Raw genomic sequence first — 16564 nt, forward strand, 5'->3', positions numbered from 1 at the left:
TATCCGTCTATGAATACTCCCAATGCTACAGATTCCCCCTAACCTGCCTTTAAGTCTAAACTCTCACTAACCTCACCTATTCATGTTTCCCACCTGTTCTCATTTTGGTAGGACAGTCCCGATTTTTTGGTTCTGTCCCACCGTCCTGATTTTTATCCAACAAGTATAGCACGAGCACCTCATTAGAGGCCCCTCGGACTAAAATAGGGCTCCCTGCAGTATCTGACCTGAATGGGCTGGCCATCCAAGATTGGCAGTCAATCTGTTGTGCATTCCTATCCAGGTGGGTCCACCCCTTTTGGGCAGTGCCAGTGATGCAAGTTTAGTTTAGCATCATGCCACAGTTGGGAGGTATGCCCATTAAGTAGATTACAGCATCACTTTAAGTGACATCAACATTTAATACTCACTATTCCAAAAGTGATGATTTCAAGGGGAACTGTCAATTCCCGGGATCGTTGATAGCCTGATTACTTATTTCCTATATTTAACAAAGGTGAGAAAATAAAATTGAACATAGAAATTCAATCCTCTGTATTTACCTCTATTATGAAAATGAGTGTCGCCATCTTGGCTTCCTGTCAGTCATTGTTATTAGCGCTGCACCTGTGTGCTTCCTTTTCTCCTCCAATGTGTGCAATGGCTGTTCCAGCACTTTACCAAGTCCCCTAAATGTCCTGCTTTCCCTATTTTATGGTTCTGTCCCTCATTCCTGTTCCGCTGTCTTCTTCATTGGTGTCCATCTATTGACACCAGGGAATGGTCCCCAAGAAAACACAGCATGAACATAATTAGATGAGGCAGCAGAGCATTTTCTGCGTAGTTCTTTTAACAATTAACAATTTTAACAATCTTAATAATTATAATAATAATAGTAATGCCCTGTACAGTTATTACACTAATAGTAATAATTATAATAGTAATGCCCTGTGCAGTAATTATAATAATATTAATGCCCTGTGCAGTAATTATCCCCTTCAGGATGGGTGACGGACGAGGTCCGTCATCCAGGGGATACCCTTAACGACGGGTGACGGACCTTGTCCGTCACGCGGTAAAATTAACCCCAGATCGCCGCAATCGCGGCGATCGTGGGGTTAATGGTGCTCCGGTCTGCCTCTGTATTAGAGGCAGACCTGGAGCACCGGATCGGGCTGTCCCAGTACATGTGCCCGCTCTGACAGCATGTCAGAGCGAGCACATGTGCTCTGTATACTCACCTTCCGCCTCCCTGCACTTCCGGGTTCAGTGTGGAGTGCAGGGAGACGGATCTTCAGTGATCCTGCCCCCTGGTGTAAAAAAAAAAAAGTAAAATTAAAATCCCACCCCCCCTTTACCCATTTTAATAAAAAATTAACCCCTTCCCTGCCAATTGATCACTGACTACAGTGATCAATTGGCAGGGATTACATTTTAATATGATCTGATTTTTTTTTTTAATTCTTTTTTTTTTTAACCCTCAGTGGTTACATTTATTTTTATTAATTAATTTAAATATTTAAAAATTATAAATTTAGCTAGCTGGGGAGGGTGGAAGTTAGTGGGGAATTGGGGGATTTAGTGTTAGGCTAACTAGGGGTTAACGTTAACAAAAGTTTTAAAATAAGCTTTAAAAAGTTAAAAATTAAGTTAAAAAAGTTTTAATAACGTTTAAGTAAAAAATTAAAAAAAATAAACCCTTTACCCAGTCCAAATAAAAATTAACCCCTTCCCTGTCAGTCTATCACTGCCTACAGTGATCAAAATACAGATCACAGTATTATACTGTGATCTAATTTTTTTTAACCCCTGACGATTAACTTTTTTTTTTTTTTTAAATTCTTTATTTTTGTTGTGCATATTAGAATACAACATTGCTTGAATAGCCACAACAGCTCTAACAAGCGCATTATTCTTGTATTGGTGTACATATTTGTGGCATAAAAGTAGCTTGCACATTTTTGGTTAAGTAGATATTGCTTTTAACACATAGTAGTTGCTAGACATTGCGCGTTTTCTAGTAGTTAATTACAAGATAAGGTTACACGCAGGCATTGTATTTAGTTTAGCTAGTTACAAGCTTAGGTATGCGAGATATAGTATCTCCCCTCAGGCCTCCATAGACACCCTTAGATGCTGTTGACAAAGCATGATAGACACTACTTCACCGCCTATTCCCCCAAATAATACACATTAAAGCATTTAAATCTGCTTGAAGCCACTATAGGTATCCTTGCTGACTGTTTAGCGAGAGTAGCTTCTCTTTGCCGCAGCTCACGAGCATTAGTCCCTTATACAGTTCATCTTGGTTTCTTGCTGGGTTGATTGTCTCCGCGGGGAGCCGCCATCTTGGTGGTCTCGAGGCCGTTCTTTGAGGGAAAGTTCCACTGCCGACCGATGCCAGTGCAGCTCGTTCTAGGCAGTGGGGGAGCAGGCTTCCGACCTCCGTCCCTCTCTGCTGTGTGCGCCGGCTTCTGCTTCTGAACACACGAGGTCCAGGGAGCTTGCATGCGGTAAGGGTTTTCATGGGCTGCGGCTGCTTTGCGGATTGCTCGGTCCCCTGAGAGCCTGGGTCAGCCGTGGTGGGAGGCTTAGTGTTTGCTGTTTGTGGTCGCTTGGGAGCAGGCTGGAAGTGTGGTAAGTGGGGTGTTCAGCTTCATGCTGGGGCGCTCTGCACGGCTCCCTGCTTAGTCCTTGTGGCCTGCTGTAATCGGGGCTCAGGTCTCTCATGCACGTGGTGGTCGCCATTTTGTGTGCAGCAGTGTCGTCCTTTGCATCTCTCTCAGGCCCTTGGGGTGAGGACCAGGATCACCCCCCCGTCCAGAGGGGGGGGGGAATCAGGACCGGGTCCGCATATGGATTCCCTGTTCGACGGGCTCCAGTGGGCAGGTTAGTGGTGTGGCGGCCGTCCACTCCTCTCGCTGCCGGGTGAGGTCTCGCCTGTTGCCGCAGGGACCTCTCCCCTGAGGGACTAAAACCCCAGAGGGCAAGCCTCTCCTCAGCTCTGGTAGCCCTAGACGACTGGGGTCGCAGTTGTGGGCTGGTCATGCATTCCAAAAGCCCAATTTACAGGCATAAAAGGTGGTTTGTAGCTTGTATTGAGCAGGAGCTGGTCTGTCTTGCGACCGCTCGGCTCGGCGGCCCGGCCCCGCCCCCCAACTTTTATTTATTTTTTAACCCTCAGGGGTTAAATTTATTTAATTAACTAATTTAAATATTGTATAATTAAATATTTTGCTAGCTGGGGTGGGTGGGAGTTATGGGAAAATGGGGAATTTACTGTTAGTGCTGCTTACTGCTAGTTAGGGGTTAACGGTAAAAGAAAAAGCTTAGAAAAATGTTAAATCTGTAAAAAAAAGTTTTACGAAAGTTTAGGAAACTTTAAAAAAATTAATAAGCAAAACAAAAGTTTAAAAAATAGTTTTAAAAAGAAAAAAAAGTTTTAAAAAGTTAAAAAATACATTTAATAACGCTCATTACCACTACACCTGGTACAAGCTAGCGGAAAAATGATCCCACGCTAAGGTTCAAAATATGCCTTTTAAAATAGCCTGGGATGTCTTCTTTAAGAAATGGTATGGCTTTATGGGGTATTTGGATTATATAGCCTGGTAAAATACTCTAAAATGGGACATGGGCACAGCGTAAAAATTTAAAGTTTGAAAAAAATGGAATGGCTGAGTCCCAAATGTGCCCCTCTGTTGTCCACATATACCTGGCAAAGGTACATACGGGGTTATTTTTGTACTCAGCTGACATAGCTGAGCAACATATGAAGTATTATACAGTCGTACCACACATAAGGTTTGCAAAATATACTGTGCAAACTCACTTTGTGTGTCAAAAAGGCAGAAAAAACGCTTATTACCACTACACCTGGTACAAGAGGGCGGAAAAATGATCCCACGCTAAGGTTCAAAATATGCCTTTTGAAATACCCTGGGGTGTCTACTTTAAGAAATGGTAGGCCTTTGTGGGGTAGTTTGAATTTAAAACCTGCAAAGATGCTTGGAAATTGCACATAGGCCCAGCGTCAAAATTCAAAGTTCTGTAAAAACTGATATGGCTTGGTTTCCAATATGGCACTGTAGCTTCACGAAATAGTGCCATAGACATATAATGGGGGTGACCTTTTACTCAGAATACTTAGCTGAGCACAATTTGGGGGGTTTTAACTTAGTGGCACATATGAAATATACAAAATGCCCAGCAAAAATGCAATCCGTATGTAAAAAATGCACAAAATTATTTTTTACCACATACTTTGGCATGTAATGGTAAAAAAATGGGGGCATGTTAAGGCACAATATGCACCTTATGAGATACCCTGGAGTGTCTACTTTTACAAATGGTAGGCCTTTGTGGGGTTTTTTTGAACAGTCAAACTGTTATAATACCCCAAATGGAAGCATAGGCTCATTAAATCCGTCTCTCAAAATTCTACTGAATACTGAAAAGGACAGGTCTCCTATATGGCACTGTAGCTTCACAAAATAGTGCCAAAGACATACAATGGGGGTACCGTTGTACTCAGCAGAAGTAACTGAACACATAATAAAACTTTGTACAGGAATAGTACACACCAACTTTACAAAATACACATGAGAAGTTCTTTGTTATAAGTGTGTGTGCGAAAACCCCTAAAAAACACAATTTTACTCCAATATTTAGCAGAGGTTGGCGGTAAAATGGCTACGTAGAAAGTGTCAAAACAACCTTAGGTAAATAGCCTGTGGTGTCTACTTTATATAAATATATACTTTTGTGTGGCAATTTTGTTTTCTTTTATGGCTATTAAGCTTACAAGACAAACATACCAAATTCTAAAATCGCTCCACATTAAAAGTTTATTTTACTCCTTGTGCTTTGTGACCTGTAACTACAAAAAAAAAACCTTAAAATCCCAGGCACATTATATATTCTGTAAATCAGAACAACTAAATGAATTTATTTTTAATTACTTTCCTTAACCTGCACTAATTGTGCACACATTATTATTGCAAAAACTGTAAAAAAAAATCAAGATTTTTCATTTTTTTTGCATTTTTCTGTATTTTTTTTTAATAATAAATAAGCATTTATGTATATATATGTTACATCAAATTAAAGCCCTTTCTGTCCTTTAAAAAACGGTATATAATATGCGTCGGTGCAATAAATTAGTAAAATGCAAATTGAAGTTGAACGCAAACAGCAAAAAATGCAAAAAATGCTTGTGTCATTAAGTGAAAGACAAGCTTCTGAAGCTCTGTCCTTAAAATAATAATAATAATAGTAATGCCTTGTGCAGTAATTATAATAATAATATTAATGCCCTGTGCAGTAATTATAATAATAGTAATGCCCTGTACAGTAATTATAATAATAATAATAGTAATGCCCTGTGCAGTAATGATAATAATAATAATAATGCCTTGTGCAGTAATTATAATAATAATATTAATGCCCTGTGCAGTAATTATAATAATAATAATAATAATAGTAATGCCCTGTGCAGTAATGATAATAATAATAATAATAATAATAATAATAATGCCTTGTGCAGTAATTATAATAATAATATTAATGCCCTGTGCAGTAATTATAATAATAGTAATGCCCTGTGCAGTAATTATAATAATAATAATAGTAATGCCCTGTGCAGTAATGATAATAATAATAATAATAATAATAGTAATGCCCTGTGCAGTAATGATAATAATAATAATAATAATAATAGTAATGCCTTGTGCAGTAATTATAATAATAATATTAATGCCCTGTGCAGTAATGATAATAATAATAATAATAATAGTAATGCCCTGTGCAGTAATGATAATAATAATAATAATAATAATAATAATAGTAATGCCTTGTGCAGTAATTATAATAATAATATTAATGCCCTGTGCAGTAATGATAATAATAATAATAATAATAATAGTAATGCCCTGTGCAGTAATGATAATAATAATAATAATAATAATAATAGTAATGCCCTGTGCAGTAATGATAATAATAATAATAATAATAATAATAATAATAGTAATGCCCTGTGCAGTAATGATAATAATAATAATAATAATAATAATAGTAATGCCCTGTGCAGTAATAATAATAATAATAATAATAATAGTAATGCCCTGTGCAGTAATGATAATAATAATAATAATAATAACTAGAAAAGCTACAATTTCTGGGGAAATTGTGTGAAGTGTTCTTGCCTCCACCAGTAGTCTACAACTGGAGTGGGCGGAGTAACTGTTATTATTTATTTATATAGCACATTTAATTGCAACGTTGTTGCCCAAAGTGCTTCACAGTTACATTAAAACATACAGTTATAAAAACATTAGCAGGTGCAAAAAGCCCTGTCTATGACATCACTTGCTGCTGCAGCCTGGCACAGGTCAGAGTATTTTTGCGGTTCCCATCTTCAAACGGTCGTATTTTAAAAACTATAACTCCTACAGTGAAGAGCTTTATATTGTGAGAATCACAAGACCCAGATGTATAGTATGTCTCTGAGATATTAACAATGAAGGCACAGTCGCAGATTAGAAATTGCCCTTCAAATATGAGCTTTGCAGAGTGGAGTTTCAATGAATGCCAATGGACGACGTGAGTGGCAAACAAATGGTCATATTGTGAAAACTATAAGGACTATGGCTTAGCTGTGGACATTTTTAGTGGCAGCAGGGATAGCTGAACGTTTTGATATAAGATTTGTGTAGGTGGGCCTGAAAATGAGGGAGTGGTGGCAGTTTAGAAATCATGTCCTGATTTTTCAGCTTTTGCCAGCTCCCACTCTAGCTTTGCCATTCATTCCTATGGGACAAATTTCGCCACAAGAACGACGATATTCCGAGAACCATTAGGCAAAACGTTCCACAAAGTAATAGCAATCCGATCGGGAACAATCTGCACGTTTTGGTATATTTTTGTCTATGTAGTGTAAAAACTGTGGGAGGAGTTAGGGTGGCAAATTTGGCTATAATAAGAATAAGAATAAGAATAATATATATGTGAGATAACATTAAGTGGTCTTGCTATGCAAGAACACTTAATAATAGTAATGCCCTGTGCAGTAATGATAATAATAATAATAATAATAATAGTAATGCCCTGTGCAGTAATGATAATAATAATAATAATAGTAATGCCCTGTGCAGTAATGAAAATAATAATAATAATTATAGTAATGCCCTGTGCAGTAATGATAATAATAATAATAATAATAGTAATGCCTTGTGCAGTAATGATAATAATAATAATAATAATAATAGTAATGCCCTGTGCAGTAATGATAATAATAATAATAATAATAGTAATGCCCTGTGCAGTAATGATAATAATAATAATAGTAATGCCCTGTGCAGTAATGATAATAATAATAATAGTAATGCCCTGTGCAGTAATGATAATAATAATAATAATAGTAATGCCCTGTGCAGTAATGATAATAATAATAATAATAATAATAATAATAGTAATGCCCTGTGCAGTAATGATAATAATAATAATAATAGTAATGCCCTGTGCAGTAATGATAATAATAATAATAATAACTAGAAAAGCTACAATTTCTGGGGAAATTGTGTGAAGTGTTCTTGCCTCCACCAGTAGTCTACAACTGGAGTGGGCGGAGTAACTGTTATTATTTATTTATATAGCACATTTAATTGCAACGTTGTTGCCCAAAGTGCTTCACAGTTACATTAAAACATACAGTTATAAAAACATTAGCAGGTGCAAAAAGCCCTGTCTATGACATCACTTGCTGCTGCAGCCTGGCACAGGTCAGAGTATTTTTGCGGTTCCCATCTTCAAACGGTCGTATTTTAAAAACTATAACTCCTACAGTGAAGAGCTTTATATTGTGAGAATCACAAGACCCAGATGTATAGTATGTCTCTGAGATATTAACAATGAAGGCACAGTCGCAGATTAGAAATTGCCCTTCAAATATGAGCTTTGCAGAGTGGAGTTTCAATGAATGCCAATGGACGACGTGAGTGGCAAACAAATGGTCATATTGTGAAAACTATCAGGACTATGGCTTAGCTGTGGACATTTTTAGTGGCAGCAGGGATAGCTGAACGTTTTGATATAAGATTTGTGTAGGTGGGCCTGAAAATAAGGGAGTGGTGGCAGTTTAGAAATCATGTCCTGATTTTTCAGCTTTTGCCAGCTCCCACTCTAGCTTTGCCATTCATTCCTATGGGACAGATTTCGCCACAAGAACGACGATATTCCGAGAACCATTCGGCGAAACGTTCCACAAAGTAATAGCAATCCGATCGGGAACAATCTGCACGTTTTGGTATATTTTTGTCTATGTAGTGTAAAAACTGTGGGAGGAGTTAGGGTGGCAAATTTGTAAATCTTTCTTTTATTATGGCATATACGTCATGGGGTACATAAGAAAAAGAGGGAGGCATTGTGGGGTAACATGAGAATAGTATCAAGATGGTGTGCAATGCACCTCAAAGAAAGATTGCCATGGTTTTTTTTTTTTTTTGAAAAACATTCAAGTAAACAGAGTGATACAAGCTTGGGTAAGTAACAAAAGTAATTAAGGGATTATTATAACAAGAGTTAACCGTTGCTAGGGTTACGTTAAAATTATCCTTGCAAGCTAGGTACACGCTATAGCTACCGCTAGCATAGTGAATTGCCTAAGTAAGTAGTGACAGTCGCTTAAAGTTAATATACATTGTTATGTCAGATATCATCGCTTACTCATCTATATCTTTCCGCTTTATTTAAACGTTGCTGTGTAATACTAAGGCTTATGTATTGTTGCTTTTACGGCACCAAACCTCTCACCTAGGCGTTCACACAGATGGTATAATACTACCTAAGAATGTTATCGCGTTACAAAAGTCAAATTTAGCTTTAAATATAGCTTTATCACAAGACGGTCGCAGCAGAAGCCATGGCAAGACCTGTTCATTTAACTATAGTGCTGGTGTAGTATCCCTTCACTCTTTCTTTGCAGACATAGTAGGTAGTGGTAGTGGATAGTGATGCAGTGAACAGAATATGCTTAACTGTCTATGCAACTCTTTGGGCGTAGTCCGCTGGGTAAACTGGGCAGACGTTTATCGTGAGGTCCAGGAGCATGCTTGGTATGGATAAGTGAGTCCATTGATGCTGTTTGACAGTTATCGTGGGGTCAAGTTAGAGCTGGCTTAGGTCCAGGCTGGCAGGGTAGGTTATTGCTGGATGGGTACAGGGTGGGTGGCTTGATGTTCCGGTCCCCGTGGGGCAGGTTATGCCAAGGTCTGCTCACACCTGTGGGATTGCTTGTCATAGTGTCCTCCATAGGATCTCTTCACCCTATTGCCTCCCTGCGTGATGCCCCTGGCCTGTACCTTCATTTGCTCAGTGCAGTCTGCCAGCATAGCCCTGGGGCAGTCTGTCATGGTTGTTGCGCCGGCTGTTCGTGCACGTGGCTGTCGTGCGGCGGCCATCTTGAGAAGCGCCATGCGGTGGTCACATCGCGCCCGGGTGGATACTTGAGCCTGGGTTGGCGAGCTGTTCAGCACCCTTACGGACCGGGATGACCCCCCCGGTCCAGGGGGGGGGGGGGGCGCCGGACACCGGCCGGAGACCCGGGAGAGCGGCCGTCTCGTCCCGGCTCAAGCTCCTCACGCCTCGGGCCAGCTTCGGGTAACGGATCGCTTCGTGAAGGGTATCCCCTCGTACCTCAGGATCTGGGGATCCGGGTGAGTGTCTTTGCGGGCTATTGTGACGATTTTTTCCTCCAGTTTGTGCCGTTTTCCCGGTCCCAAGGCGGGAGCTCAGACATAGCGTGTCTGATCCCGTCGGCGGTCCGGCCCCGCCCCCGGGTGGCAAATTTGGCTATAATAAGAATAACAAGAAAAGCTACAATTTCTGGGGAAATTGTGTGAAGTGTTCTTGCCTCCACCAGTAGTCTACAACTGGAGTGGGCGGAGTAACTGTTATCATTTATATAGCACATTTAATTGCAACATTGTTGCACAGTTACATTAAAACATACATTTATAAAAACATTACAAGGTGTGAAAAAGGCTTTGTCTATGACATCACTTGCTGCTGCAGCCTTGCACAGGTCAGAGTATTTTGGCAGTTGCCATCTTCAAACGGTCGTATTTTAAAAACTATAACTCCTACAGTGAAGAGCTTTATATTGTGAGAATCACAAGACCCAGACCTACATTTTGATGCATAGTATGTCTCTGCAATATTAACAATGAAGGCACAGTCGCAGTTTAGAAATTGCCCTTCAAATGTGAGCTTTGCAGAGTGGGGTTTCAATGAATGTCAATGGACGGCGTGAGTTGCAAACAAATGGTCATATTGTGAAAACTATCAGGACTATGGCTTAGCTGTGGACATTTTTAGTGGCAGCAGGGATAGCTGAACGTTTTGATATAAGATTTGTGTAGGTGGGCCTGAAAATGAGGGAGTGGTGGCAGTTTAGAAATCATGTCCTGATTTTTCAGCTTTTGCCAGCTCCCACTCTAGCTTTGCCATTCATTCCTATGGGACAAATTTCGCCACAAGAACGACTATATTCCGAGAACCATTAGGCAAAACGTTCCACAAAGTAATAGCAATCCGATCGGGAACAATCTGCACGTTTTGGTATATTTTTGTCTATGTAGTGTAAAAACTGTGGGAGGAGTTAGGGTGGCAAATTTGGCTATAATAAGAATAAGAATAAGAATAATATATATGTGAGATAACATTAAGTGGTCTTGCTATGCAAGAACACTTAATAATAATAATAGTAATGCCCTGTGCAGTAATGATAATAATAATAATAATAATAATAATAGTAATGCCCTGTGCAGTAATGATAATAATAATAATAATAATAATAATAGTAATGCCCTGTGCAGTAATGATAATAATAATAATAATAATAATAGTAATGCCCTGTGCAGTAATGATAATAATAATAATAATAATAATAATAATAGTAATGCCCTGTGCAGTAATGATAATAATAATAATAATAATAATAGTAATGCCCTGTGCAGTAATGATAATAATAATAATAATAATAATAGTAATGCCCTGTGCAGTAATGATAATAATAATAATAATAATAATAATAATAGTAATGCCCTGTGCAGTAATGATAATAATAATAATAATAATAGTAATGCCCTGTGCAGTAATGATAATAATAATAATAATAATAGTAATGCCCTGTGCAGTAATGATAATAATAATAATAATAATAGTAATGCCCTGTGCAGTAATGATAATAATAATAATAATAATAGTAATGCCCTGTGCAGTAATGATAATAATAATAATAATAATAATAGTAATGCCCTGTGCAGTAATGATAATAATAATAATAATAGTAATGCCCTGTGCAGTAATGATAATAATAACTAGAAAAGCTACAATTTCTGGGGAAATTGTGTGAAGTGTTCTTGCCTCCACCAGTAGTCTACAACTGGAGTGGGCGGAGTAACTGTTATTATTTATTTATATAGCACATTTAATTGCAACGTTGTTGCCCAAAGTGCTTCACAGTTACATTAAAACATACAGTTATAAAAATATTAGCAGGTGCAAAAAGCCCTGTCTATGACATCACTTGCTGCTGCAGCCTGGCACAGGTCAGAGTATTTTTGCGGTTCCCATCTTCAAACGGTCGTATTTTAAAAACTATAACTCCTACAGTGAAGAGCTTTATATTGTGAGAATCACAAGACCCAGATGTATAGTATGTCTCTGAGATATTAACAATGAAGGCACAGTCGCAGATTAGAAATTGCCCTTCAAATATGAGCTTTGCAGAGTGGAGTTTCAATGAATGCCAATGGACGACGTGAGTGGCAAACAAATGGTCATATTGTGAAAACTATCAGGACTATGGCTTAGCTGTGGACATTTTTAGTGGCAGCAGGGATAGCTGAACGTTTTGATATAAGATTTGTGTAGGTGGGCCTGAAAATAAGGGAGTGGTGGCAGTTTAGAAATCATGTCCTGATTTTTCAGCTTTTGCCAGCTCCCACTCTAGCTTTGCCATTCATTCCTATGGGACAGATTTCGCCACAAGAACGACGATATTCCGAGAACCATTCGCGGAAACGTTCCACAAAGTAATAGCAATCCGATCGGGAACAATCTGCACGTTTTGGTATATTTTTGTCTATGTAGTGTAAAAACTGTGGGAGGAGTTAGGGTGGCAAATTTGGCTATAATAAGAATAACAAGAAAAGCTACAATTTCTGGGGAAATTGTGTGAAGTGTTCTTGCCTCCACCAGTAGTCTACAACTGGAGTGGGCGGAGTAACTGTTATCATTTATATAGCACATTTAATTGCAACATTGTTGCACAGTTACATTAAAACATACATTTATAAAAACATTACAAGGTGTGAAAAAGGCTTTGTCTATGACATCACTTGCTGCTGCAGCCTTGCACAGGTCAGAGTATTTTGGCAGTTGCCATCTTCAAACGGTCGTATTTTAAAAACTATAACTCCTACAGTGAAGAGCTTTATATTGTGAGAATCACAAGACCCAGACCTACATTTTGATGCATAGTATGTCTCTGCAATATTAACAATGAAGGCACAGTCGCAGTTTAGAAATTGCCCTTCAAATGTGAGCTTTGCAGAGTGGGGTTTCAATGAATGTCAATGGACGGCGTGAGTTGCAAACAAATGGTCATATTGTGAAAACTATAAGGACTATGGCTTAGCTGTGGACATTTTTAGTGGCAGCAGGGATAGCTGAACGTTTTGATATAAGATTTGTGTAGGTGGGCCTGAAAATGAGGGAGTGGTGGCAGTTTAGAAATCATGTCCTGATTTTTCAGCTTTTGCCAGCTCCCACTCTAGCTTTGCCATTCATTCCTATGGGACAAATTTCGCCACAAGAACGACGATATTCCGAGAACCATTAGGCAAAACGTTCCACAAAGTAATAGCAATCCGATCGGGAACAATCTGCACGTTTTGGTATATTTTTGTCTATGTAGTGTAAAATAATATATATGTGAGATAACATTAAGTGGTCTTGCTATGCAAGAACACTTAATAATAATAGCAATGCCCTGTGCAGTAATGATAATAATAATAATAATAATAGTAATGCCCTGTGCAGTAATGATAATAATAATAATAATAGTAATGCCCTGTGCAGTCATGATAATAATAATAATAATAATAATAATAATAATAGTAATGCCCTGTGCAGTAATGATAATAATAATAATAATAATAGTAATGCCCTGTGCAGTAATGATAATAATAATAATAATAGTAATGCCCTGTGCAGTAATGATAATAATAATAATAATAGTAATGCCCTGTGCAGTAATGATAATAATAATAATAGTAATGCCCTGTGCAGTAATGATAATAATAATAATAATAGTAATGCCCTGTGCAGTAATGATAATAATAATAATAATAATAATAATAGTAATGCCCTGTGCAGTAATGATAATAATAATAATAATAATAGTAATGCCCTGTGCAGTAATGATAATAATAATAATAATATTAATGCCCTGTGCAGTAATGATAATAATAATAATAATAGTAATGCCATGTGCAGTAATGATAATAATAATAATAATAATAATGCCTTGTGCAGTAATTATAATAATAATATTAATGCCCTGTGCAGTAATTATAATAATAGTAATGCCCTGTGCAGTAATTATAATAATAGTAATGCCCTGTGCAGTAATGATAATAATAATAATAATAATAATAGTAATGCCTTGTGCAGTAATGATAATAATAATAATAGTAATGCCCTGTGCAGTAATGATAATAATAATAGTAATGCCTTGTGCAGTAATTATAATAATAATAATAGTAATGCCTTGTGCAGTAATGATAATAATAATAATAGTAATGCCCTGTGCAGTAATTATAATAATAATAGTAATGCCTTGTGCAGTAATGATAATAATAATAATAATAATAATAGTAATGCCCTGTGCAGTAATTATAATAATAATAGTAATGCCTTGTGCAGTAATGATAATAATAATAATAATAATAATAATAATAGTAATGCCTTGTGCAGGCCTGTCTCCAGTGACAATCATTGACAAGGCACAGGCTCCGCCCACATGGATATCCGATCCCCACCTGCCACTCTGATCACTCGCTTTTCACGTGCACACTTAAGAACGTCCCATTAAGCCAATCAACGGTCTTAGTTGGCGTTGGGAAGGCGGTGCTGAGCCGGCTTCAGTCTATGTGGGCGTGGTTTGATGGAATCCTGGGCGGGTCCGACTCGAGTCTGGGAGGGATGCTTTTGTGGGCGTGGCATCGTGTAAGGAATCCTCCACTTAACTCGTTGTTCATTGCTCCCCGGTCCGTGTCACCGAGCGGCCTGTATCAGCACCACGGACACCCCCGGTAGGTGAGCCGGTAACCCCGGCGGGGCAGTCACAGCGGGCTGTACGCATTGTGGGTATCTCTGCCATCCGCTGAGGGAGGGGGCTCTGTCACGTGGGCTATTTAAAGTGGTGGGGACACCCCGAGTCAGGTTACCGGCTTCTATCCCGGGACCCCCGGCAGCCATGTACGGTGTGCTCACACTGCGCCCCCAGTCCTGACTGCCTCTGGAGGGATTTATTCTGGCATTGCATTATGGGAGTTGTAGTCCAAGCACAGCAGGAGGGCCAAGGTTAAACAGCCCTACTCTCTGTTATTGCAATCCTCAGAGCTGGGCTGCTCTGCCTGCCACTCACCCTGTGTTATGGGGATGGGGAGCCAGCCACACTGTATCATTGCTATTGGGGACTGTATACTACCAGGGGGTGATGAATCATTGCTATTGGGGACTGTATCATTGCTATTGGGGACTGTATACTACCAGGGGGTGATGAATCATTGCTATTGGGGACTGTATCATTGCTATTGGACTGTATACTACCAGGGGGTGATGTATCATTGCTATTGGGGACTGTAAACTACCAGGGGGTGATGTATCATTGCTATTGGGGACTGTAAACTACCAGGGGGTGATGAATCATTGCTATTGGGGACTGTAAACTACCAGGGGGTGATGTATCATTGCTATTGGGGACTGTAAACTACCAGGGGGTGATGTATCATTGCTATTGGGGACTGTAAACTACCAGGGGGTGATGTATCATTGCTATTGGGGACTGTAAACTACCAGGGGGTGATGTATCATTGCTATTGGGGACTGTAAACTACCAGGGGGGTGATGTATCATTGCTATTGGGGACTGTAAACTACCAGGGGGGTGATGTATCATTGCTATTGGGGACTGTAAACTACCAGGGGGGTGATGTATCATTGCTATTGGGGACTGTAAACTACCAGGGGGGTGATGTATCATTGCTATTGGGGACTGTATACTACCAGGGGGGTGATGTATCATTGCTATTGGGGACTGTATACTACCAGGGGGTGATGTATCATTGCTATTGGGGACTGTAAACTACCAGGGGGTGATGTATCATTGCTATTGGGGACTGTAAACTACCAGGGGGTGATGTATCATTGCTATTGGGGACTGTAAACTACCAGGGGGTGATGAATCATTGCTATTGGGGACTGTAAACTACCAGGGGGTGATGAATCATTGCTATTGGGGACTGTATCATTGCTATTGGGGACTGTATACTACCAGGGGGTGATGTATCATTGCTATTGGGGACTGTATCATTGCTATTGGGGACTGTATACTACCAGGGGGTGATGTATCATTGAGCCTGAGGGCTGTATACTTCCACAATCAGTACCAGCCTAGGTAATGGCATACTTGGCTGTCCTAGCTGTGCTTTAATTGTGATTAAAATGTTTTCAGTAAACATTGAAATGGAGACTTTAGGTTACGTACCTGCTCAGTATGCAGAAAGCTAAGGTTACACATACGGCCTTGCAGGTGCACCTATCTTTATCCTTTTGGTGCTTCATCTACCAGGAGCCTGTTTCCTGTCATGCAGATTATGCAAGGGTACAGCATTGAGGCCGATGAAGGATCCTGCATTTTTGTAAAACTACCAGAAGCTGAATTTACTTTTCTTGGTTAAATACTTTATTATAAAACTTTCTGGCAAGTATCCCCAATCTTATCCAATTAATTATTCATTCAAAGAATTGCTAGAGATAATTTCCTTATTAATACATGGTGTAGGTTAGTCCTTGCTAAGTGTGTTCACAGGATCCTACAATTTTGTTCACTATTGGGATTATTGAGAAAACTGTGAAATGTGGATTTATAAATCTTAGGCAAAGTAGCCAGAACAATTAAATGACTCCCCCTTCTTTTATTTATTTATTTTTCTTCCGTTGGGCTGCTCTGGTAATTCACTGATCATACAAAATTGTAGTTTACTGAGAATAACCACAATAATTGTGGTTCTGTTGAATGAAATTAAAGCGTCACTGTCTGGGGAATTTGAGGAATTCAAAAGACTCCCAATGGTGACATCGCCCTTGAGTGTCTAGTGGTCGGGGGCAGGTAAAGGTGAAATTTACTTACCTGAACCTACCCTCCTTGTGAGTTTGGCCATCTTGTTCCTGCATGTCACTGCTGTCTTCTCGTGCATAAGAGTACATCATTGAGGCCTATAGAAGATCTGACAAGACCC

At 39.1% G+C, this 16564-nt stretch overlaps 1 protein-coding gene across 1 annotated transcript in view; it reads left to right on the forward strand.

Annotated features, from left to right (window-relative positions):
- The first annotated feature begins 14246 nt into the window (after window positions 1–14246).
- Window positions 14247–16564, forward strand: part of SLC25A30 (solute carrier family 25 member 30) — a 49879-nt gene continuing 47561 nt past the window's right edge. Inside the window, exon 1 of the mRNA XM_063444712.1 lies at window positions 14247–14354. The gene's annotated coding sequence lies outside the window, so the exon portion shown is untranslated. The remainder of the gene's footprint in view (window positions 14355–16564) is intronic.

The sequence above is a fragment of the Pelobates fuscus genome, chromosome 1 (assembly GCF_036172605.1).
Source record: "Pelobates fuscus isolate aPelFus1 chromosome 1, aPelFus1.pri, whole genome shotgun sequence".
Lineage (NCBI taxonomy): Eukaryota > Metazoa > Chordata > Amphibia > Anura > Pelobatidae > Pelobates > Pelobates fuscus.